Genomic DNA, 25,448 nt, shown 5'->3' on the forward strand with positions numbered 1-25,448 from the left:
CTTTACTATGTCACCTGGGCTACCATTCTGTATTTAATTTCTGTCCTGTGAATTTCTCGTTACGAAAAAAAAAACTAACGGATTGCAATTTGACTCATTTTTGCCGGTGCCAAAAGCAATTGAAGTATTCAAATATTTGAAAAATTGGCTATTTTGGCGGTTGCATCACTTCACCGTATTTCCACGCACACCATTTGAAGGCCTCGATCAATACAATGTGCATTTGAAAAAGAATGTCGATTGATGTCCTCTAGCTCAGCTGAGCAGGAAAACTAAACTGTCACCAAAATGTTACAAAGTATCTGGCAAAAATAAATAAAAGTGGGTAACGAGTTGTGAACTCTAGTAAACATAAGGCAATGTTTCAGCTATGTGTGTGGTGTCGAAAAAACGCTGATCGATTCGGCATGGAATCGCACACCTGCAAGTGCATCTGTGCCATTGTCAGAGTTCAGTAAAAACTGCATTGTACATAAGCTTGTAAAAATGGTTTATTGCTATCTAAAATACATGAGTAAAATTAATAGGTATAAGATGGCTTAAATTTAAAATGCAACAAAAATATTCGGTAATGGCAATGATGTGCCTTTCATGTTTGCATGAAACCATATCTTTTTCAGAATTCTTTCGTTATTTTTTTGTGGCAGTGAATAAAATTGAAATGGAACTCACACAAGGAGTAACTTTGTTGTATTCCAGCACATCACTAATAGCTTTTTTTTTAATATAAAAATCTGAAGCAGTTAATATGAATAAGTCGCTTGATAATGAATGACCTGCGCAGGAACGTTATCATGGCAGAAAACACAACTGGATCATGCATCAGCAATGCAGCATAATAAACTGCTCCCACAAGCATCACTTATTGTGATTGCCATGTTTCAAAAGTATGTAAGGTTTACTGAAATTGGCACACACCATTCAACCAACAAATAAGGATTGTACAGTGATCCTTTTTCAGATTTACAGATCTTTTTTAAGTTGTCTGTGCCAGGTAGCATAATTCTTGTTCTTGAGCTTGATTATTCAGAGGTAGACATTACTAGCACAAGAAATGGAAACATTAAACTGATTCTCAAAAATTTAATATTTCACTTATAACATCACGGCACATATTTCAGTGTGCAAATTGTAGCCAGTGAGTTTGAAAGACATATTCACTTGAAATTATTTTCCAGGATGGCACCAGTTTCGAGATGTTTCCACAAATGTGAGAGAAATACATGGGAATTCCGGTTACTTTTGTGCTTCGATGCGTAAAAGTGCGTTTTATTAAAAAAAGTAAGTGCTACAGCAGTGCATTTCTACAGCCAGTTTGATGCCATGTGTCTCGTTACTACATGCCCCTACATCCAGTCATGATGACCAAGAAGTCGAAAGCTTCTATGAAGGCGTGGAATCGGCGATGGGTAAAGTCAAAACAAAATACACTATACTGATGGGCGACTTCAATGCCAAGGTAGGCAAGAAGCAGGCTGGAGACAAGGCAATGGGGGAATATGGCATAGGCGCTAGGAATAGCAGGGGAGCGTTATTAGTAGAGTTTGAGGAACAGAATAATATGCGGATAATGAATAGCTTCTTCCGCAAGCGGGATAGCCGAAAGTGGACGTGGAGGAGCCCGAACGGCGAGACTAGAAATTAAATAGACTTCATACTTTGCGCTAACCCTGGCATCATACAAGATGTGGACGTGCTCAGCAAGGTGCGCTGCAGTGACCATAGGATGGTAAGAACTCGAATTAGCTTAGACCTGAGGAGGGAACCGAAGAAACTGGTACATAAGAAGCCGATCAATGAGTTAGCGGTAAGAGGGAAAATAGACGAATTCCAGATCAAGCTACCATAGACTTCCGTTAACCAAAGGACCAGGCGGGATTCCGCAAAGGCTACTCAACAATAGACCATATTCACATTATCAATCAGGTGATAAAAAAATGTGCGAAATATAACCAACCTTTATATATAGCTTTCATTAATTACGAGAAAGCGTTTGATTCAGTCGAAACCTCAGCAGTCATGGACGCATTGCGGAATCAGGGTGTAGACGAGCCGTATGAAAAAATACAAAAAGATATCTATAGCGGTTCCACAGCCACCGTAGTCCTCCATAAAGAAAGCACCAAAATCCCAATAATAAAAGCGTCAGACAGAGAGATATCTCCCCAATGCTATTCACAGCCTGTTTACAGGAGGTATTGAGAGACCTGGATTGGGAAGAATTGGGGATAAGACCTAATGGAGAATACCTTAGTAACTTGCGATTCGCTGATGATATTGCCTGGCTTAGTAACTCAGGGGACCAACTGCAATCTATGCTCACTGACCTGGAGAGGCAAAACCGAAGGGTGGGTCTAAAAATTAATCTGCAGAAAACTAAAGTAATGTTTAACAGTCTCGGAAGAGAACAGCAGTTCACGATAGGTAGTGAGGCACTGGAAGTGGTATGGGAATACATCTACTTAGGACAGGTATTGACTACAGATCCGGATCATGAGACTGAAATACTAAGAAGAATATGAATGGGCTGGGGTGCGTTTGGTAGGCATTCTCCGATGATGAACAGCAGGTTGCCATTATGCCTTAAGAGAAAAGTTTATAACTGATGTGTCTTACCAATACTCATGTATGGGGCAGAAACCTGGAGGCTTACGAAAAGGGTTCTACTTAAATTGAGGATGACGCAACGAGCTATGGAAAGAAGAATGATAGGTGTAACGTTAAGGGATAAGAAAAGAGCAGATTTGGTGAGGGAACAAACGCGAGTTAATGATATATTAGTTGAAATCAAGAAAAAGAAATGGGCATGGGCAGCACACGTAATCAGGAGGGAAGATAACCGATGGTCATTAAGAGTTACGGAATGGATTCCAAGAGAAGGAAAGCGTAGCAGAGGGCGGCAGAAAGTTAGGTGGGCGGATGAGATTAAGAAGTTTGCAGGGACAGCATGGCCACAATTAGTACATGACCGGGGTAGTTGGAGAAGTATGGGCGAGGCCTTTGCCCTGCAGCGGGCGTACCAAGGCTGATGATGATGATGCTGATGTCTCGTTACTGGTGTCATTCTCGAAATTCATTCTAAGTGCATACACCTTGTAAAATTACCGGCTACAATTCGCAAGAACTTTATTAGGAACTGAGTTTTTGTTAATCAGCTGACTATGGTGTCTTGATTTCTCATGCAAGTAATGTTTGGTACTCTGTATCCAGAATTATGTTCGCTGCAACAGCCAATATTTAATAAATTTCATGAAACCCAAGGATAACCACCCTGCATATCAGGTCTCAGTTGAGTGCTGTGGGCTAAAGAAAATCGTGCCGTGGTTATAGTACCACTGGCTGCCTAATAGACAAAGCAAGTACCTTTTTGGGTGCTCTTATTTACAGTCATGTCAGTCAGCTTGTACATTTACTTATTTAGGTATTTATTTAAAAAAACATTTTTTGGCGAAGTGTGTTTTACTTTAGGGCCACACAGAGTACATCGTTAGTATTCAATTTTGTTCTGGTGTTAAGCTGCATGAAGTTTGCCCTGTGCAATAGTTTTTAAGAAGCTTCTGATGTTCTCAAACTACAAATGGTTGTTCATTTACACAGATGTTTGGTTACAAATAAACAGTTCACCTAGAAAAATGGTTTTTTTCTGCATCAGTTCAGCACTTTTGATTTTGTGGAGGACCATTCACTCTGACAATTGAAAAAAGTGGCATAACAGTACTGCTAGCAGTTTTACAATATGGTTTATTACAGGCAATCTAGGAACATACTTTTGAGCCCAGGGTGACAGAGGCCTGTGATACAAAACGCCTGTATTTAAATTTTATCCCTATCCTCTCACAGCAAACTTACCAACGTGACATCAAAGGTAACTATATGCAACATAGCTCAGCAGTATTATAAGGAAAGTGCAGCTTTAAGCTGCTAAATACGCAGTGGGGCATCAAGGGCTTTCAACATAATTTGTGTTGACGATCCACATATCTGCAACAATTCTTCCATGGGCTTTCAATATTGAAGAACAACACGTTTCAACAATACCTCAATGAGCTTTCAATTTTGAGACTCAACACATCTTCAACAATGCTTCAATGGCCTTTCAACATTCAGAAACAACACATTTCAACAATACCTCAATGTGCTTTTAATTTTGAGCTTCGACAATGCTTCAATCGTATTTCAACATTGACAAATAACACATCCTCAACAACGCTTCAATGCGCTTTCAACATTGAAATACGCTATAGTTTTAACGATATGCCAATAATCTTTCAAATTGAGAGGCTACAATTATGTTTCAACAAAATGTCGTGCGCTAATTATCAACACTTGTCAACAATTTCCTCAATGATGTTTCAACAATTCCCCAATTATCTTTCAAGGTCATTTGTTGACGTTGAACAATGATATTTCAACAACCTTTCAAGAATTTTTCGTAAGGGTTGGCTGACAACAAATCATGGCTGAGGAAGGCCACAAGCAAAATTTGCATACGGCTACAGCAGGAAAGGACGGAACGAGGAGGATCAATAACGGTGCATGTGAAGTCCGAGTCTATGTCGATGTGTGGACTGCAGGAGCAGGTGCTTACCTCGAGAGACTTATTCCCATTGCAACTAACCAGGTTCCCACACATGAGAAACGTAACACGGCAACCAGGACTAAGTGGGACGGCAGTGAAACCAGATTCTGCAATCAATCCCTTCAATGTAGCTTGCGGAAAAGCCCGCGCTCTCGAGCGAGAAGAGCAATCCTGAACGAGACTAGGAATTAAATATGGGAACGATGAAGCTTGTATTCAAGAAAGAGGCCAGTCTACCCTGCGAGCACTCAAGGCCAAAATTATTAAGTCAGGTGCTACATAGCCCACGGTGCAAAGGCTAATGCAACACACACCGATGCAGCATCAGCTATTTCAGGAGAGTAATTGCACACAGCAATGTACACCAGAAAATACTGCTACAGATATGCTACTGACAGTGACTGGTATTCAGTATGTGGAAAGACTGAGTTGATATTTATGTTTTGAAGAGGAATAAGATTATTGTGGTATTAATAATAATCAGAAGTGTACAAGAAGAATACGTATCACAAACACACGAAAAATGGAGGGTAATCTGGGTCATAGAAAGCACTCAGACCATTAATGCATAACAAATCAGTAAACAATACAACACGTAAACTTAAAAGAAAAAGGCAAAACACCGCAATAAAAATAGGAACAATAACCAAAAAATATGCATGTTATATAGAGGACAAGAACATCTTTTAACATTCTTAGCGGGAAAAAAATGGGGAGGGACATGTCACAAGAAAGGTTTACGCACTTTCAGTGACGGTTGCGATGTGTGATGGCAAGCTATTCCACTCAGTTATGGTGCGCGGTATGAATGATCTGGCATAAGTTAGTGTGCGACACGTGAAGCGTTCGATTTTAATAGGGTGATCGATCACGGCGGGGAAAGATGGCAGGGGATGGCCTAAAGAAGTCCTCGCGAAGTGATGCATGATCGTAGAGCTTATGCAGAAGTGATAAGCGAGCGATTTTACGCCGACACGATAACACATGCAGTTCAGCACGATTCGTCAATGAAGTGACGCTGGTGTGACGTGAGTAATCAGAAAAAATAAAACGCAGAGCACCGTTCTGCAGGGCTTCAATGTTTTTAATATTGTAGACTTGATCGCGATCCAAAATGGCTGAGGCATATTCTATTTTAGGACGGATTAAAGTGATATAAGCCTGTTTACGTAAGTGCGATGAGGTGTGTTTCAAGTTACGATTAAGAAACCCAAGTGAGCGGTTTGCTGAAGCAAGGGTGACGTTAATGTGGTGATTCCAAGACAGGTCAGACTCAAAGTTAACCCCAAGATATTTGTATGTGGTCGTAAGTTCCACTGAAGTATTATTTAGCAAGTGAAACGCTGGAATTCGAGAAGCTTTTTTAGAGAAAGACATCAACTTAGTTTTTGAAGGATTTAGTGTCATTAGCTAAGTTGTGCACCACGAAGTTAATGAGTCAAGGTCAGATTGTAGAGATTGGCGGTTAGCTTCAGAAGAGATGTTGCGGTAAATAACACAGTCATCAGCGAATAGCCTAACTCTAGATTTGAGGGACGAGGGTAAGCCATTTATATACATTAGAAAAAGCAATGGACCGAGCACACTTCCTTGAGGAACACCGGATGAGACTGGGACGAAAGGAGAGTCAAAGTTGTTGACGGACGTGAACTGTTGTCTATTAGAGAGGAAGGCTTGCACCCATGCCAGAACCAGTGGGTGAATATCAAGATGTCTAAGTTTTAGTAAGAGCCGGTGGTGAGGAACTCGATCGGACGTTTTTGAGAAGTCAAGGAATATGGCATCAATTTGGATGCCGGCGTCCAATGATGAGTGTAAATCCTGAGTAAATCCTGCAAGTTGTGTTTCACATGAGAAGCCCTTGCGAAAACCGTGCTGGTATTTGAAAATGATATTGTGTTCCTCTAAATATGTAATCACTTGTGAGTGTATAATGTGTTCCAAGAGTTTACAGATGGTAGTAGTTAAAGATATAGGTCTGTAGTTAAGTGGGGACGAGCGATCCCCTGATTTAAATATGAGCACTACTTTTGCTATTAGCCAGTCCTGAGGAATTGTCCCTGACGATATTCATAGAGAGAAGATGGCTGCCAAGCAACGATAGATACCAGAAGAAATATGTTTAAGTGTTTTGTTGAAGCCATTATGATCAGATGCAGATGACGTTTTTAAGGTAAAATACCATCTTCGTCAAATATCATTTCAGTCATATTAATACTGGAAACAACATCAATGCTAGGTCATGTAGTAATATCCTCAAGAATAAGAACGGTTGAGAATGAATCATTTAATAACTTAGCACATTCGGATTCAGTACCAGGAGAACCATTGGTATTAGCAAGAGTTACATCGGGGTGGTTGCTGGGATTTATTGTGCGCCAAAAGCGCCGAGGTTTATTTATTAGCAAAGATAGCAAATCACGACTTAAAAAGCGACCACGAGTAGTTTTTAAAGCTGTTGATATTCCTTGTCACACTTTTTATAGCGACACCACGAAGCCGATAGTCTGTTTTTGTCTGCCATTCTGAAAAGTCGTTTCTTTTTATTATTAAGTCGACGTAATTGCTGATTGAACCATGGAGAAAGGTTGCTTGTTTTGATGGTCATAACTGGAATGTATTTGTTAATTAAGTTTGAGAGAGTATGTTTAAAAAGGTCCCAGTTATCTTCAATGGAACGTGACAAGAGGGCGTCTAAAAATGGTCCGTGAAATGGCATAATTCGATACATATTGCATCAAAATTGGTTCGCTTATAGCACCTTATACTCTTTCCAACAACTCTCTTTTTGTTAAGTGAACAAGTTGAGCTTCCAGTAATTATGTCATGATCAGAAAGACCATCGAGATGGGCTGTGTCAGTAAACTTGTCAGGTCGAGAAGTTAAAATTAGGTCAAGAATATTTGCGCATGTGCTCGAGCAACGTGTAGGTTTCTCGATGAGCTGGCACAACGAAAAATCAAGGCAAGACTCAATAAATTCCTGTGCCTGAGTATCGTTGGCTGAAACAGATAGTGTAGACCATTGAATATTGGGATAGTTGAAGTCTCCGAAAATTATAAGAACCGCATTTGAAAACTTCCCGCATATTTTAACAACAACGCGATGAAATTCACCTTCGAAGGTCGCATTCATGTCCGGGGGGCGATAAAAAATACCAACAATGAGGTCACAATGAGGTCAGTGGAACCAACCTTGAGGGACACAAATAGGCTTTCAAGAAGTGAGTTAACAAAGATAGGTATCGCAAAGAAATCTTTAGAAATTCTAATAAGCACACCACCCCTCTTCGATCCTTTCTATCGTAGCGAAAAAAGTTAAAATCTACTTGACTGACAAAAATATTATTATCGGAAACAGTATCGTTCAGCCACGTTTCTGTTAGTGCGATGATGGAAGGCGAACTTGAGTCGATAATTGAAGATAGTTCAATACTTTTAGAAAGAACACTTCTGATATTAGTGTAGAAGAAAGATACCTTTCCGTCTGAACGAGATGGGGTGGTTACATGTGCTTGACGCTTAGAAGGGGCACGTCACGCAGGTGGGGTCATTGCTGAGCGTGCGTCTGTGCGTGGTACACACACCGCGCAATTAGAAGTTATGTCCCAAATGCAAGTGACGTTATTTAGGCACAGCCTGTCAAAAATAAGACGTACACGATCACCTTCCTTCCTTAGTGTTTTCGAAAACTGCAACTTCCTGCGTTTGTGCCGCACAGCCTCAGAATAGTCCCATGCGACACTGAAGGGCGTATTTTTTAGTTTGAAGCCTTTGCTCAGAATGGTTTCGACTTCTTTGTCATTAAAAAATTTAGCGATGATGGGGCGCTTTTTATCTGAGGTGAAGCGACCTGCGCGGTAAGCCCTGGCCAGTGACGAAATCGAAAAGTCAAGTTGGTTCATGCAGAAGTCACGCACAAGGCGCTCAGACGATTCCCATGTTTCAAATTGTTCCCCGTCGTCAATTCCATAGAATATTACGTTTGACCTTCGGAAACGATTTTCCAAGTCGTCAATTTAGGCTTGAAGGTCTGAGAGGTCTGATGAATGTCTGATATTGTCCCGGCGTGACCGGTTTTTCACCTCATCGGATTTTGAAGTGAGTTTAGTGATAGATTCCCTAAGTGAGAGTATTTCGGAGTTAAGCTTGTCATACATTGCATTACAGTCAACAGCTCCTCTAGAAGATTCAAGCGAAGATACTCGTATTTCAAGGGCTTCGAAGCGGGAATTAAAAGATTCCTTGATATCGGCAATGGCAAGTGCAATTTGTTTCTGACCAGCCAACAATTGAGCGAGAAGATTAGCCGTCTCTGGAGGGGAACTAGTGGAGCACTGACTGCTATTGTAGTGGTGTTATGAGCCTCGCTTGACTTTGATGTACTTGCTGAAGGCACCCCTCTAGGTCCAGGGTTAAGTTCAACATCCCCACTCCAGAGAAGGCTATCGTAACAGTGCAAAATGCGAAAGCAGCAAGTAACACTGTTCGGGCAGAACAGCAGCAGTAAAAAGCGGTCATCAGAACGGTAGCTATATGTACCTTGATTATAACATACCTGCGTGAAAAACAGGCAGTGTTTAAGCAACATTCCGGCGCCGCTGCTGTACTGCCCACTGAAGGAAGGTGCCGTTGCAGACCTTTATATCGTCCGGTGTAGATGTCGCTGACCGCAGCTTAGCGGTGATTGGTAGAACGACGGTGACATCAGCCAGAAGCGAATCACGTGGGAGGCCGTCGGCAAAGCCAAGGGGCATGTCAGGGCTATCACCAACAGGAGGGATAGGGCTGTCCATGGGCGCACCATCGACCGCATCCACGTGCCGGTGAAAAGGAAGCGCGGAAGATAACGCAGCGTCCCCGCAGAAGAAGCATCTTGCGTGTGTATACACAAAAGACATCTGAATATGTTACATTAAAATGTTTCGCACACTAACACATCACAGGAAGAGCTACGGCTGACTGTAAGAAGGCAAAATAACAGACTTGAAACAAATGACTTCACGTAAACATATACAAGCGTAAATATATATGCTGTGTACAGTACGCACGTATCACTTGGTTAGGCTGGTAAACATTCTCACAAACGAAAGTAAATGCCTCCCCTCAAAAGGTAGCCCATCCTTTACTACTAAATGCCAGAGCAAATCGAAAGTAAGCCGTCACAGCGTCCATGCGGCAGCTAGTACACCACAGAGCAGCACAAAAAATGGTTGAAAATCCCACTTGATGGAGAGTGGCAACAGAGATGCGAGCTTGCTAGTGAATCAGCCACTTATCAACGGGTGTCTCTTGGACGACGCCAAGGTGCTTTTGGCCTAGAACACTTTAGCACCTGGGAATTCGCTGTATGCGTAACCTGTGAGAACGGAATGTGGAAAGAAAATGAGATTACGCGGATTAAGAATATGCCACACACTGCACATAACTACGCACGAAATAGAAGTACACACTATACTGGCAAGTAAAAATTTGCGACTTCACGAGTGCCGCCGAGAAAAGGAAGAAATGGGTTGCTACGGTAAATGTTAGCTAAAACACGCAAAGCGATGTTTCACAGCGGGGGAAAATATTCCCGGCTCTCTCGCAAACCCAGAGAGCACGCGACAGTGCATAGCCGATACCAAGCAGATATCGAATCTTTGGGTAGAAGTGCAGCTTCAGAAGGAATTACCTAAAGATAGCCGAGAGCGATGCAAGCGTAAGAGTGCCTGTACGAGTGAAAACATGTATGCAAAGCTTCTTTGAAGCTAGCCGCTCCGGCGTGGCTCCGATAATCCCGCGAGATTTGTGTGCAGAACGTCGCGTACACGCCCTTGCGCGTATTGCGCGGTAGCGTCCGCGCAGTGAGCTAACTTCGTGCACGCGCATGCTTCACCGCGCAAACGGTGCTCGAGTGCTACGCTTAGCTCGAGGCGACAACGGGCCGATTGGAGCTCCTTTCGCTTCTGCAAGCAACGCACATTCGGATCGGTCCAACTCGAGGAGGCAGCAGAGAACGGTGGCGTGTTTCGGTTATCGCCTATTAAAATTGTACAGTGCGCCTTCAACGGCAACCCGCCGGGCTAGATAAAGATGCTTACTGCGGTTGTCTAGGCGGTGATAGGCGACAAGGTAAGCCCGTCGGCGGCTGTGCTCTTTGCCGATGTCGTCACCACACCTCTGTTCATTTGCGCTGTGCATCTGCATACAGCCTCCGCGCGGAAGCTGTGACTAATCGGTTGGCCGTTCTCCGCAAGTCCCAAAAAGGCGAAATATATTTCGCGGTGCGCCGCATCATTAGCCGCAACCTAAATCGAGGCGCGCTTAACCGCTATGGCACAAATGGTGATCACACTAACCGTATGGTATACGATGAGCCACCACGGAAACAAAATTATTCTGATGTTCCACGTGCCAAACCAACAATCTGATTATAAGGCGCGTCGTAGTTGGGTACTCCGTATTAATTTTGACTTCCTGCAAATTTTTACATGCATACAATGCACAATGCACGAGCGTTTTTGCATTTCGCTCCTTTGAAATGCGGCCGCTGCAGGGATCGTATCCACGACCTCGAGCCCCAAATTGTCACGACGGCCGCCATAGTTACGAAATGCGTAAGTGTGAAGTGCAACACTGCCGTCCGGTACGAGTGTGGTACAAGCGTAGCACAGCTGCACACCTGCTGCACAATTATTTGTCGCGGTTCTCCTAAGCTCGTAGTGCCTGCCTAAATACCTTATAAGGCAGCGCGCCTCAAACGTATAGGAACGCGATAACAAGCGCCTAGACGGCCAACGTGAGCCCCCATGAAAGATGACTGAGCCTTGTGTACAAAATTATCACTGCGCAGAGAAGCCGATCATTACGTTCCAATTGTGTTCTCTCATACAAATGAAGGAAACGTTATTAGACAGGAACTAATGAAGCAATGCAATTTTACGCACATGGGGAGCCGCTGCATCTTCGCCTACCATTGTTTCAAACGAAGTGACGGTGGCAGCGAGAGTTAGTATCGCACGCATTTGCTCCGGGGCATGCGGTTTGTTTGAAGAAAGTGAACGGTGTGCTTAACATCTCACGCTCGTCAATGTAAAAATAGAAAAAAAAAGGCTACGTGCCCAAAAAAACGAGATTACTTACCTATCTGCAGAAGTTCGGCTGCGACTGTTTCGGGGTGCCTTCTCTCCAACAGGCATCATGACCTCTGCCGCGCATCTCATCAAAACAACCAGGCTCGCACATCAGTCGAAGACTAGTAGCTGGGTGTGCCAACCACTTCAACGGATAAACGTCCCACTTATCATCGTTAAAGCATTTCACTAAAATGTGTATGATGATGTCCGCAAAGAAAAAAAATACTTTCATCAAAAAGCACGAGGCGTGGCCCACCGCACAACTGCAACCGAATAACTGAGGCCGAAAGATGTTCACAGCTTCACTATCGTATTCAGTTATAAAAACCTTTCAAACACAATATAACGGCACTGAAAAACCGCTAATTAATTATCAATAATTTTTCAGCAACTAACCTTCATAAGCTTTTAGGGACCTAATTTTAGCGTAAACAATAAATACTACGACCAAAAAATTGTGACTGCGAAACTAGCGGTAACCGTGTGTACTGTTGCAAAAGTGTGCGCAAAACGAAGCCCGGTCGCACCCGCTTGCGCGCGCACATACACACCCGAACGCCGCCTTGACGTTTGTAGCGCCGTCTAGAAATAAATATTACTACTAGTTTTGCTATTTTTACAAAACTAAAGCTTTTAAAATAGTTTGTAGCGCATTTGGAGATGACGAGGTGACAAGTAAGATATGATAAGAGTCCTTTACCTACATTTCTTTAATTTCCCTTTGTTGTTCTTAACTGAACATACGAGACCTGCAGGCTTGGGAGATGAGAAGACGACAGTTAGGCGAGGCTCAAGTAAATTGCGTGCTTCTTGCAAGGCGAGAGATGGGAGTAGCCGCAGATACAGCAATTAGCTGTGATACTGTTGCGGTCGTTGCGGAATCCGAAGCTCCTTGAAGGCAATGGTTATAGTGGCTGCGCGCTGCGATCTCAAACCGCGTTCGTTCTTTGATCTCTAGTACCACGGACATTGGATAAAAAAACCATATTTGCTTTACGGACAGTGGGTACGTCGCAGGAAATTCGAAGACCTCACCCGTGTATGTTTGTAGCGTGTGCGCGCTTGCATCCTACGGTTCCCACAGAGCGTCCGATGCTCGAAGGTAGCGTCGTCGCCTGTCGGCACCTGTCTTATCGCCGGCCGCGCTGCCGCCGTGTCTAATTTTGGGGAACTCCACATGCGCGTAGTCACCGTGTTTGCAAGTGAATTTCGCATTCTTCTGCTCCGCGAAACGTGCTCATTTCGGATCGTGCCCATGTTAAAACGACGATGGCATTTGTACACCGGCGAAGAAATAAATCTTTATGAACTTCGGCGGTCATGAATCTAGTCTAACGTTGCAGTTTTTACGTAGCGAAAATGGCTACGAAAGTGGGGCGGTACCAGAAATAGGCGCTTTAGCGACAGCACCACGAAGTGGCACGCCGCGCACGCGCCAAGCATTTCAGAGCTTACTGGCTTTCGAATGAGAGGAGTATGCGCGCGCTCGTTGCCTATTGGTTAGAGTACCAGGGCCGACGTTCGATTCCACCCCATCGGTCACACATTATTTTCTTTTAATGAAAGCGAGGGGAAAGAAGAACCTACCTGCCGCAAAGTTACAGGAATGAGGTTGGAACGCATCGCAATAAATGTTCGGAATGTCTTCATATGCGAGTTCTAATTATTGTATACTGGGCTCAACTGCTACACAACAAAAAAAAACAGCTAGAAAAATCAGCACAAATTACCCAATAAATTGTTTATTGAGAACGCTCAACGGAAATATTGTTGTGCAAGGGTTAAGTGAACTCAATTGCTCTTAAAAATTTGTTGAAGTCCGTTGTTTTAACAATTTCCCAACAATTTATCAATGGTTAATCAACAGTCATTTTTGTACGGGTACACTCGCCGTCAAAACGCTAGCCTTAGGAAGCGCGGTAGCAGCAGCGAGCGAACTGACCTCCGTGCGGTCTATAGCATCAACGCAAACTGAGCGGCCCAAATACAGCACGCACAAAGGCATGAGCTGTCGGCGCATTTAGATTCGCCCCACAACGCTGAGGACTTGCAAGATACGGCCTGAACGTGGCCACGCAATTCGCAGTTGCCACACGAGTACAACGCCGCCCCCAACCTGGTGGGAACACGGTGCGGTTACTCCGCGCTTTTTTTTTTCTTGCGCAAGAGATTAAGCCAGTATCACCGGCTCCCCGTTGCACGCCTTCACTAGCACATACAACATAGGGCGCGCGGTGACGACATTGTCACGAGACGCACCCGGTACGCTTTTGCCGCAGGCAGCAGCCACAGTAACTGCCAGAGGACGCTTCGCCTCTTCTCTCCTTCCTCACTTCGCTCAACGACACCTAGACTTTCCTCTAGACGGTGTTGCTTTACCACGCGCTCAGCGAACTCTTTCGTAATTTCTGCGACGCGCGATGCTGTTCTCCACAGTCAAGTGCTTTACATCACCAGCGCTCGCTTCCTTCTCGGCTTCAAACATCGCATCGTCAACTTCATAAGCGGTGGACCAAATACAGTTGTTCCTAAAACAGCAGAGAGTATCGGAGCGGTACAACAAAAACCAGCACCGCATGGAGAAGTCAGAAATTGCTGCATCATGCTGAAGAAGCGTCCCGTTCATTCAACAGTAGTCATAAAACATTAGGTATTTTCGTGCATTGGATTGCTGTGTCGGTTCGTTTTGTCCCGCGCCAATTCTTTTGCAGACTGTGTAGGCGCTCATATATATATATATATATATATATATATATATATATATATATATATATATATATATATATATATATATATATATATATATATTTATATATATATATATATATATATTCATGCAACCAGTGCCAGTTTCTTGCGCTTACCTGTCAATACGCTCATGAGAGTGGTCTTTCCGGCTCCATTGTGACCAAGGAGCACAGTGATTTTCGATGCACGCACTGTCAAATTAAGGCCGTTCAGCACTGGCTTCGGGCCAAACACCTGTGGAAACGACAGTAATGAGAGCAAAGTTTAGGATCTCAACGCGATAGTGTTAAGGGTCCCGTTTGTCTCAGAAAATTCAGTGTCGGCACCCGATGCCGGCGTCCTCGTAAGAGAAAATTCCTTTATATATTTAGCTTTACGTACATGCCATGCCTTGCTATATGACATACGGTATAAGCGGCTTATCTTGCCATACCCTTCTATCATTAATGTTCCTCATGCTTTGTCTTACATTCTCTACAATGTTGTTCCTCGGCATTTCGAAAATGACAGCCCACAAACAATTGTCAGGGAATAAAACACCGGCAGCCGCATGCCTTTTATGTTAAATCTTCCGATACTAAAATATTAAAATTGTGCAACAATAACAGAACTGCGGAAATGGTGCAACACCGTGGCGTTTTCAGCTAATCCGTTTATACTGTACAGGGGAAGAGCGCGAAAAGATAAAGGGCAAGAAGCGGATATGTGCAGTACTAAGGGTCCTGACTGTTCACAGTGCGCTATCCGCAAACACTAAAATGACAGTCGTGCATGTGAAATCTTTCCGGCTGCGCTATCGCAGCCAATGGTGCGTGTTGTGTCAGCACTCAGTTTGTGGGCTCCACTGAGGCAGCAATAACATATTTTAACAACCGAAGTAGTTCTGGGGAAACCTAATCGGTATCTCATTATTGTTGTCATGGGCAGTGATGTACTTATGCTTTCCTGTGGCATATATGTGTGCTCCTTTATAAGTAAAAAAATGCAGCCGTCAGTCAGCGCTGGTCTGTGTTCCCCTTCTTGTCCTTCGTCTTCTCGCGCTGTTCTCCTCGAGATCTGAAAATTATGCTTGTGTTTTGGCGCGGTGGTGCACTACCTCCCGGATCGGGCCACGCATGTAGCCGCGTGTCTACGAGAAGGCTCGCCTGCGTGCTTAGCGTTCGCCGCCAGTGTTCCCTGGTAAACATTGCGGTTACATAAGCTCGAGGTGCAGGGAAGCCTGAGAAGCTACCGCGATCCACTCCTAATGGCGAAGTTTAGGCGTCTTCTACAACTTTCTTTTATTTTTTCAGCCTTCGAGATGTACGTTAGAACTTATATGTAGTGTAGGCAACTTGCCAAGAATTTGGCATTTCTTCACATGGTCACTTAATGGGCATCACAAGTCTTGAAACACGGAAGTATCTAAACAGCGATGCGCCTACAGTGGTGAGCTGCCATAATAAGAGTGAGAAACATATTGGTAAAGATCGGACACTCCTTAAGGCCCTGAGGCCGAACTCCTGCACTGCCGCCAGCGCCCTGGGTGGCTGCTCAGACCGCTAATTTTCACTTCCGAGAATATACGCGGGTGGTTTTGCTCTGTTTTGGTTTCGGTTTCGATAACAAAGCTTTCGATTCCGGCTTTCCTTTGGCTGCAGAAATGTCCGATACGTCGTTCCTAGTGGAGCGCAAGAGGTTTAAAAATTCCTTTTAGCAATACCGTACAAATGAACGTAATAAACTTGCCCATAGCAAACTTTTTCAGAAAAAGCGCCATGCTTCTCGAAGAACAAGCAGAGCTGAATCAGCCCATGCAGATTAGAAAATAATGCGAACAGACCTCTCTTTATTGGAATACTTTTGCTGTTTCTCAACCGCTTTTCTAAGTCGCGCACAAACGGGAGCAGTTGTTTTATGCAAAAACGTCACTGCACTGACCCTTTAAAATTAACATGCCGAGGATGACGGGGCCACCTTTGACGAAGATAGGTCCTCCTATGGAAACGTTGGCTAGCCTTTCTGAGGCACCTTATCCCTGTTTACAAACTTCATACCACAGTGTGTTATTCCATCTGTCAGCCCCTTTCTTGATTTTAGAAAAGACAAGCAACGCGTCAAGTAAAAGTGGCGTTGTGAACCCGGCAAGGCGCATGCAGCGTTCATTTAGAGTGAGGTAAGCATCTTTCAGAACGCGATCCCTAGTGAAAATTACACCACTCGATCCGCGCCAACTTAAAAGTTTGTGTGGTGGTACAGGTGAGCCGCAAATATGGAGTTCTGTGCATTAAACCCAACATCTTGCGAGTGAGCTTTTGAAAATTATGCAATGTAAGTAATGTAAATGCTCATTAGGAAAAGATGGATGCAAGAACAAACGGGTAAATGGGTGCCACAGCTCAGATTCTACGCTACACGGCCAAAACGCACTCACCCTGACTAACAAACGTGTTTCGAACAATGTTCTTAACGCGAGAAAGAGCAAAATTATCTGTGGAGAGTAAACTTTACCGCACGAGCGAGGCGACGCGTGCAAAAGCGCGGTGGAGTGCGCGCATGGCTGATGCAGTATGAACGTCCTTATGGGACCGGGATGAGGGGACGTAAGCTCGTAGACGTGTAATGAGCTGTCTACCTTTGAATAAAACAGAAGTGTAAATTACTGCGCCACCTGACGGGTGGTCAGACCATTATTTGCTCGACCGCGAGACGGATCGAGCGTCCGCTGTTTCCGTAGGTATGTTTCTCCACGGAAATTGTAGATTATCAAAATTAGGAGAACTAGAAAACAGTATAGAAATAAAATATATGTCCTTGAGCAAATAGAACTTGTTTAAATCTGCCCAGTTGAATAACTATTTTGGGACGTGAAAATCGGTATACTGTTCTGGGGGTGCGTTGCAGCACCGAAGAGCAGGTCAGGTCGTTTTCATGCGCCTAATTAAAAAGTTAGATTGTTTTTTTTTTATTTTTTAGTAGTCCAGCTCTAGTCACTGACTCATCCGTGTAGCAATATTATTCACACTCCGGAGACAGCAGCAGCTAAGATCGAATAGTGAAGCACAACCGAACTGCAAGATCAAGCATATAACAGCTGTTGCATAAATCGGAGGCCTAGGAATTCACTCACACCTCGCTATAATGAAACGAGGCATAACAGAACAATGAGTGTAAGGATGTGAACGCTATTCTTTTTGAACGCCCATAGAGGACCTCTTGTTTAAAAGCGCTTTAACAAAGAAAAAGTGTTGTTCCAACGGTTTTAATGAACTGGATTTTTTTCTGCAACCAAGAATACCTGACCCTTGCGCGCCGAATAAATCGTCTTTCGCGGGTTTGGCACACATTCTGCGCAGTTCAATAAAGCCGTGTCTTCACGCTGAATACGTCGTCTAGCAGCATTACCCATTGGACCACGAATATTCTCTGGACATCCCGATTATTCCGAACTCCAAGTCCCGGTGAGGACGTGCAGTGGATAACATGTGGATAACAATTTCGGGATGTCCCATTAAGGACATCCTTCAGAAATCCACACGATTGCACTGCTTATATCTAAACAAAATCACAGTACTTTAATCCTATGGACGTCCGATGGATGTTTCCAACGGGATGTTCAAATACCAGCCATATGTGGGAGCAACGCATACAATCCAACATGTACTACGTGATCATATCGTGGAATGTTAAGTCTCTTCCATGGCTGTTTTCAACGCGCGCTCTTCCGAAAAGTCATGTGAGCCAGCGATGTGAAGCTGCTGCACTTAGAATCAGACGTGCAACGCAGATTATAAATGGAGAAAATGCAATGAACGACCGAAACTGCACAAGCATTTCGAGAGGAAACATCAGAAAGCGATAGACCGAGCACACGAAACAGCTGCGCATTACCACCTACCGCAAGGCGTAACGAAATCAATCATGTCCTATGCCCCTACGCTCTCCGAAATGTCGAGAAAGCCGAGTACGGCAGTACAGTGGCTAGCGTAACCGCAACCTCGGCTACGGCTGCAACCCCTGTCGTAGAAAATAGCAATGACTGTCCTTACGCAGTCAAATCGCCACTGTCTGCATGCACGCGCATGCTTTGCGCTGATGTGCCTGTAGTCAGTCGCATGACTTAACACCGCCGTCGTATTGGATCTCTTTGCCCTTCTCTGTTAGCTCGGAGCACATGAAGGTTTCTGAGTTGGTGTGCTACGCGCTCTCACCCGCTCAGTCTGCGCGCTTTCTCTGGACATGGTAGTTTTGTCATGTGCCCATGAGTTCTAGCTTGATCGTTTGTCAGCTCCAGGTGAACGTTTTCGTTGTGCGCCTTGGAGCTCTATTCCGCGGCGCCTGTAGGTCTCTCGCCTATCAAGAGGTAAGTGACAGTTGATGAAGTCAGTGTTTTTCGATTAACAGCCCTGTAGTCTTTTCGGTTATAGTGTCCGGTCTGCGCGCAATCGAATGATGGACATTGTTGGACATCCCCGAGGTTCGCGGCGACGGTAACATCAATTGACGATTGGCCATCCGTTGTGCGGCGTTTGGTCGCAACGCACTGTACTTCTGCAAACATCTGCGTTTACTCTGTCCTATATTTCTGCGCATGCAGCGCTGAGATCCGGCCAAAAGGAAATTCTGAAGGCCAAACTTTCGAACCGCTATCTCCTTCCACGTAGCCCACAATGTGGCTCCGCGAGGCTTATCGTTGTGTCTTTCCTTAACACTGGCGCATAATAAGGAAAGATGTATTAATAATAACATCCCGACATTCACTGTCCGGAAAAGCCTTGCTTGATCTTCGTTTGCGTTTTAATTGCGTAACCGCGATTGCGAGAGCAATCAATTGCACAACTGTGGAAGTTTGAAATAGTTGAGGTTTTGTAAACATTTGTATCGTGGTCGGGGCACTTGCTGCACGGTATTGCCCGCAACGCTGCAGAACTTCAACGTGCCTGTTCATGGGTTGCTGTATTTCTCTTGCCAAACAGTGCCATGCACGTTTCTTAGACTAACGAAAGTTTAGCGCGGCTTGTTAGGCTTCTGCTTAGTTACACGTAATTGGATGGTAGTTTGGTGATGACATGAAGACAAGTTTACTCCTCGGCTGTCTGTGCCGAACGAAACCTTTGCACCAACTTAATTGCTCGTTTGCACGTGGTGGTATATTTTAGTACCATAACAGTGAAACATTTTCTCAGTTCACTGATTTTTTAGCGTGCTCGTAGTGATAACCGCGCCGCTTAAACTTCAGTACGTGTGCTGTTGGCGTTTTGTTTTGCGCAGGAGCAACTGCCGAAATCATTGTAAAACTGCGTACGTTCGGCATAATAAGAACGTTTGTTCACCTTTGTATCACGATCTGAGAATTAGTTGCCCATGATGGCCGGTCACGCTGCTGAATTTAACCACACATGTATTTAAGGTTCGTAGAGTTTCTGGCCAACGGTGTCATGCACATTGTTGTAAAAACCAAACAACTGTGCGACTTGTTAGACTTCTGCTGATTTACACATGAACGAATGCATGCTAGTATGATGTTAAAGTCAGCTTCACGTCTCAGCTCCGTAATGACAAAACGTGTGCGCTAATTAGCTTCTGCACACGTGGTTATATTTTTTATTATTATGAGAGTTTGCCAGAGTTGACTGTATCATGGGCTCGTAGTGAGTAAACGTGTCGCTTAAGCTTCGTCTGCGATTGGGGTTTTGTTTGCTTAACGATCGCGATAGCCAGCGCAACTCTGTGCTAGGATTGATTAACTGAATTTCCTTTACTCATTTATTTCGACACTGAATATCACATAGGGCGTTACAAAGAGGTATGGGATTCTATACAATAAGTGGAAATCGTGGTTTTGAAGGATGATGGAAGAGCTTGTCGCTGTCCTTGGAATAAATAAGCGTGCAGGGTTATACGTGAACTTGGGACGGAGAATACAAATGTACGCATCTGCAGCACGATGGGGTCACTTGTAGAACGTGATAGCTAATTGGCCGGCCGCACTGCTCAGCTTTGCCACGCTTGCCTGTACGGCTGCTATAGCCGTCGTACAGACGAGGGTGGTAAAGTTTCAGGAGTGTGGCTGGCAAATTAGGCACCACGTATAGCATACATATATATATATATATATATATATATATATATATATATATATATATATATATATATGTATATTCGTGCCACACAGTAGCATGCACATTTTTCGACCTAGCAAAACTTTTGGGCGTCCTATTTGCATGTGGTCGGATGCATGCTCTAATGATGGTAACCGGATCAAACTTAGGTTTCAGCTTCCTGTAACGATCAACACATTTACGCTAGTTATACTATAGTTCGCACGTGGTCGTATAGTTTTCTATTAATATTAGGGTACGTTTAACGAACTGTGTTGACTGATAAATTTCTGTCACGCACCCGCCCTCACTGAATAACCGTGTCCCTTAAGCTTCGTTTGTTGTTTGAGTTTTCTTTTCTATTATCGTGACTGCAAGGGCGATCGTAAAATGGTGTACGGTAGAAATAACTAAACATTTGTGGGCATTTGTATCGCTATCGCTGCACGTGTTGCACGTGATTGTTGGCCGGCCACGATGCAAGATGTTCCCACGCGTTTTTGTCAAACAATGTCGTCCAAGTTCGTTTCCGGTAATAACGAAACCTTGGGCGACTTCTTGGGAACTGCTGCGTATGCTGGGGAGGTAATGCTTACGTCTCAGCTGTTTGCAACCATCGAAACGTCTACTTTTCTGATAAGACAATTGCTTCGAATTCGCACGTAGGCGCATTTTTAGAAAAAATCGAGTCCCGGTGACTGCGCCCGCATTCTGATGAGGGGGAAGTGCGAAAACACCCGTGTACTAAAGATTTAGGTGCAGGTTAAGAACCCTCGGTGGCCCAAATTATTCCGGAGTCCCCCACTATGGCTTCATAATCAGATCGTTGTTTTAGCACGCGAAACCGAATAATTTGTTTTTTTTTATTTAGTAAGGGAGAGCATTTCTTTTTTTAAACTGTTAAATTTTGGTCAGGTGATTTACCGTGTCCTTTAAGCTTCGTCTACCGTTTGAGTTTTCGTAACCACGATTGCAACAGCAGTCGCACAACCGCGGAAGGTCCGAATCACGGTACTATATAGTAGGTAGCTGTATTTCAATGGCAACAGGGGGCGGTTGACCAATCGTGCGGCTTCAATTTTATTCTCGAATTTGCTATAATTTGGGCCAGCGTATGTGCTTACATCTGTGCGCGACGCGCTGGACAAAGTTACGAGACTGTTGCATCCCGATATTGTCATTGTATATTAATGAAGCCATGTAGTTGACATTCGGCTTATTTTTTTTTAATATTGCAATAGAAATTGCAGGAACACTCCTGGCGAAATTTCGCTCACGCGGTCATGCGTGACGATGGGTAATGGCTTCGTAGGCGCTGTTTCCGTGCAGCTTACTGTCAAACGTCGTGCAAATTTCACTTCGCTTTGGAAACGCATTGTAGTTAGTAGCAGCAAGAAGGGATTGCTTTTCGCTGCTTCCCCGCTTCATCCCGCCACCGTTCATAAAGCACGTTTACCGTCAGTGAGATGTGTTCCTCTTTGGCATTGCGCACGACACCAAGGTTGTTAACTTAGAAAGGAACGGAAGGTTTACTGTAATTTACACTGGCGTTAACACATACAGCTGCTTCATTGTAGCTATCTGGTGATCCTCTGTCGCAATCACTCATTCGCCTTTCGGACAAATCCGCGACATTATTTGCTGTAACGAGCTCGCTTGACATAGCTATGCTGACGTGGAGACTAGAAGAATTCCTTTTGTCTTTGTACAGAGTTGAAATAATTTCAACTTCTTTTCTGTTCACTGTTAACTCAGCGAATTATTACTTGTCAGAACCTGCAGATTGCTGTTAAATGTGGAGGTTGGGAACATGCACGTGGTGGGTAGCAGTTTTCGCACACATGTCTAACACGTTTTTATTGCATACGTTAGTCATGCTGCGTTCCTGCCATCAGCCTGGTGTTACTTTGTCAACTTGATTCTACCTTGATGATCAGCCCAGAAACAAGCCCACGGAAATAGACTTTCTGAGCACCTTTGATCTTAATTGTAAATGTTCTTGTTTGTGACCACTGGAACCGATCCTGCAGGATGACTAGCAAATTGCGTAGTCTAGCCGTGAGCTCTTCTGTTCTGCATCTGCAACCATGAATAAAAGGCGGCGCCCAGTACTGGGTAACATCATAATGGGCGCTGATGTACCTGTGAACGCTGGGTTAATATTTGTTTATCTGACTGTTCAAGCAAGTCTAATGAAATTCCCCAGTAAATTTCTTAGTACATGTGAACTGCAATGTAGTTGTTTGCGACCGCTGTGCCCGCCTGCAGTGAGCCTTAGCAAAACTTTTAGTCGCCAAGATACCTGCGATCTTTTCACAAGTGTTTGTATACGCTATCATGGAAGAACAGTCACGCTCTTCCTCTGGTAGCTTTCATGCAGGCTGTCTGATTTCCGTAAATTTTTAATGAACTTGTGTTTGTGTGTGGCCGCTGAAGCAAGCCCACACAAATCCTCTGTAAACTTTTGGTACGGGTGAACTCGGATAATACATTTTTCTGTCTATGACTGCTGAAGCGAGCACGCTACAAGTTATTAGTTAATTGTATAGTTGCCAAGGTACCTGTGATAGTTTCAGCAATATTTGGCTGCGAGAACGGAAAGGTCGCATTCAGCTTCTGTTGACTCGCTTAGAGGCCTTCCAGCCGGTGAACACTTACGGCGAATTTGTGTACCGCTGTGCCCGCCTGCAGTGTGCCTTAGTAAAACTTTTAGTCGCCAAGATAATTGCGATCTTTTCACAAGTCTTTGTATAAGCTATCATGGAAGAACAGTCACGCTCTGTCTCTGGTAGCTTCCATGGAGGCTGTCTGATTTCCGTAAATTTTTTAATGAACTTGTGTTTGGGTGTGGCCGCTGAAGCAAGCCCACACAAATCATCTGTAAACTTTTGGTACGGGTGAACTCATATAATACATTTTTCTGTCTATGACTGCTGAAGCGAGCACGCTACAAGCTATCAGTTAATTGTGTAGTTGCCAAGGTACCTGTAATAGTTTCAGCAATATTTGGCTGCGAGCACGGAAAGGTCGCATTCAGCTTCTGTTGACTTGCTTAGAGGCCTTCCAGCCAGTGAACACTTACGGCGAATTTGTGTTTGTGACTACTCAAGTGTCGCAAGTATCTTGTAACTTCAAGTACCTGCGAAATGAATTTGCTTTTGTGCCGAAGCAACTGTCTTCTAACTGCTTTTGTATTTGTGAACTCTCGAGTAATGTTCGTGTTTGCAACTGCTTAAATAATCCTTTAGTAACTTTATCGTTGCCCAGTGTATCTACCGAATCATTAGTGCTTTTGCTATGTGCAACCACTGAAGCAGGCCCGCAGAAAGCGCGGAGTCGCTTCCTACATGGTTAAGGCGCTTGTGAACTTTCCAGCTAATACTGCATTTATGTGCCTGCGACCGTTGAAGTGAGCCAGCCCTCAATAACCCTCCCACTAACTTTCTTTGTACCCCCCACCCTTGCAGAGGGCTTTTAAAATTCTTTTACTGGCCGAGGTCGATCTGCAAATTACTAGCTCAGCTGAAATGGCCTCACCACTACACGAAAGTGTCTGTGCTTGCTCTCGTGACCTTTGCCAGAACTTGTAAAGGATGCATAGCGCATTCGCTTCATAAGTGGATGATTATACAGCAGCAGTTTTAGTCTCTATATAACCGCTGAACTAATCTCCAGTAATTTCGTTAATGCGCATTGCAGTTCTGACATCTTTAGCATAATTCGCGTTAGTATGTGTAGCAAACGAATATGGCCTACGTAAATGCTCTGCCAACTTAATGTGGCTAGCATATCAGAACTGTTCAGCAAATTTTGCATTGATGTGCCTTCGACCACGGAAGTGAACCCACTGCAGGCTTCATGATAATTTCCGTAGTGTCCCCACGGCAAATTCGTAAATTCTCTTGCTACCCAAACTTCTTTTGTAAACAGTTTAATGCATGTGCATTTTTAGTAACCATGGTGCGTCACGAAGAACGACTAATCACTGAGCTTGTGTAATGAAATTATTGAGTTTTATTTCTGTGCATTGATGGGCTTTACTCAAATCTGCTGAGTGCATTTGACAGTTGAAATGGTGATCTTCGTGCAGCAGTTTTATTGGAATAAATGCTGCATTTTTAATGAGATTGTCCAATGATTCAGCAACCTGCAGAACTTACTTCTGTAGCTTCGTTCTTATTAGCCCAAAAATGTATAGCTTGGACGTCTATAAGTTTTGAATTACTGCATTTTTATCAAGTTGTATGTAATGTATAAGCTTAGGGTGGCAGGGAATTATGTGCACGATGCTTAACTGCACTGCAGCCTTCTTTTTAGGTGCTTTGAGATACAGTGTGCTGTATTCCTGGCCTGTCTCCTGGTACTCCAACTTTTCAATGACAAAAATCTTGGGTCGTCTTACTGGACCACTAGGATGGATCTTCAAGAGCCATGCAGTACGTTTCATTATTGCCCCACAAGCCAACACAAGGCCAGGGCAAGCTTACCTTATTAAAACGAGTTCTCGAGCGAGTTGGTTACTTATTGCAGGCATAACAGGACTTCTCATGAATAAGATCAATTGTGAGGGCAACGATTGTCCGCGTCTGTCAGTGTTCCTTTCTATTGTGTGTGTTTACTGGGCGCTGCTGTTATGCCTGCAGCATGCTTACTTTGTTATTGGTATGTAAAATGCTGGAGGCTTGCTGCACTGCTACGGTACTCGTGAGGAACGTCCCATTAGGGTAATTTACAATCAATAAGGACGCCCTGTGGGCAGCCAAAATACAAAATCAGCTGTCCCGCAAATGTACTTTGGACGATTAGTGACACAAGATACCCCAGAAGCGTCCTACGAATGAATGAATGTTTGATGTTTAATGGCGCAAGGGCCAGGTATGACCAAAGAGCGCCATAGGCGTCCTACATCCAGAAAAAAATCTCC

The sequence above is a fragment of the Dermacentor andersoni genome, chromosome 8, assembly GCF_023375885.2.
Source record: "Dermacentor andersoni chromosome 8, qqDerAnde1_hic_scaffold, whole genome shotgun sequence".
Taxonomy (NCBI): domain Eukaryota; kingdom Metazoa; phylum Arthropoda; class Arachnida; order Ixodida; family Ixodidae; genus Dermacentor; species Dermacentor andersoni.